At 40.1% G+C, this 1,704-nt stretch overlaps 1 pseudogene; it reads right to left on the bottom strand.

The window, feature by feature from the left end:
- Nucleotides 1-822: 822 nt before the first annotated feature.
- LOC136656596 (5S ribosomal RNA) lies at nucleotides 823-941 on the bottom strand (annotated as a pseudogene).
- Nucleotides 942-1,704: the final 763 nt, after the last annotated feature.

The following is a 1,704-nucleotide window of genomic DNA, read 5'->3' as shown; positions in this document are numbered from 1 at the left end:
ATCAAGGAGGAGAGTGACGGACTGATTCTAGTCACACAAGATCAGGCTCTGCAAGCAAATGTAATGAAGACAAAAATACATGGCACCAGAGATGATAGTAAATGTCATTTATGCAAAAAATTGAATGAAACAATCAATCATCTCATTTGCGAATGTCCCAAAATAGCCAACACTGATTTCAAAGAACGGCACAATAATGTGACCAAATTAGTCCACTGGGCCTTATGTAAAAAGTACAACATGCCCACGTCAGAAAAGCCATGGCAACACCAGGTGGAAAGAGTAGTAGAAAATGAAGAGGTCAAAATTCGGTGGGACTTTCAGATACAGACTGACAGATGCATGGAGGCCAATGCAGATATTAACATAATAGAAGCCAGGTGCATGTTAATCTTAGATGTTGCCATTTCTGGCGACTCGCGAATTTAAGAGAAAGAACAGGAGAAAATATCCATATGCCACAACCTGTGCATAGAATTGACATGAATCAGGATGAAGCATGTCAAAGTGATGCCGATAGTAATCGATGCAGTAGGAACAATATCAGCATAATTTAACGAGTACTTTGCACAACTGGATGCCCTGGAAATAACACCAGTTGAATTACAAAAGACCGCCATAATTGGCACAGCATCCATCCTTGGTCGGTACCTCCTCTACACCTAGACGTCAGGCAAATGTCTTTGTGGGTGCAAATTTTCCAGTTGATAAATGTTGTGGTTTGAGTGTGTACATACACAATTATTATCAGCTGTGTTGTCATTTTGATGTGAATAAAATAATAATGGTTGGCAACCTTCAGTCTCGAAAGACTATGGTATAAGCCTACAGCACCTGGTATTCCCAGGCGGTCTCCCATCCAAGTACTAACCAGGCCTGACCCTGCTTAGCTTCCAAGATCAGACGAGATCAGGCACATCTAGGGTAACATAAAAGAACAAATAAAGAACCGAGTGGAAAAGTGGGAAAATAAGCCATTGCATGGACAATATTTGAGACATTACTGGAAAAACAAACATCACCAGGACGTGGCAGTGGCTCCAAAAAGGCCACTTGAAGAAAGAAACTAATAATGGCTGCACAAGAACAGGCATTAAGAACAAATGCAATTAAATCAAAAGTAGAAAAAAAAAAAAAACTAACAGCAAGTGCCGTCTCTGCAAAGAAGCCGATGAAACAGTGGATCACCTGATTAGTTGCTGTAAAAAGATTGCACAAAGAGACTACAAGCAAATGCATGATAAGGTGGCAACAGTGATACACCGGAACATCTATAAAAAATACAAGCTTCCTGCAGCCAAAAACTGATGGGACCACAAAATTGAAAAAGTAATTGAAAATGAAGATGCCAAAAGATTATGGGATTTCCGACTACAGACAGACAGACATCTACCGCACAATACACCAGATATAACTGTAGTCGAGAAGAAAGAAAAACAAATTAAAATCATTGGTATAGAAATACCAGGTGATAGCAGAGTGGGGGGAAAGAACTGGAAAAAGCAACAAAATACAAAGATTTACAAATAGAAATTGAGAGGCTGTGACAGAAGAAGACTAAAGTGATCCCAGCAGTGATTGGCGCCCTCAGTGCTACTTCCAAAACACCTTGAAGAGCACCTGAACAGCATTGGGGCCACAGAAATTACCATCCACCAACTACAAAAAGCAACTTTACTAGGAACCGCTTACATCATGTGATAT

The sequence above is a fragment of the Tiliqua scincoides genome, chromosome 6 (genome assembly GCF_035046505.1).
Source record: "Tiliqua scincoides isolate rTilSci1 chromosome 6, rTilSci1.hap2, whole genome shotgun sequence".
Taxonomy (NCBI): domain Eukaryota; kingdom Metazoa; phylum Chordata; class Lepidosauria; order Squamata; family Scincidae; genus Tiliqua; species Tiliqua scincoides.
The sequence above is the reverse complement of the archived record's forward strand: the minus strand, read 5'-3'. Positions and strand labels throughout refer to the sequence as shown.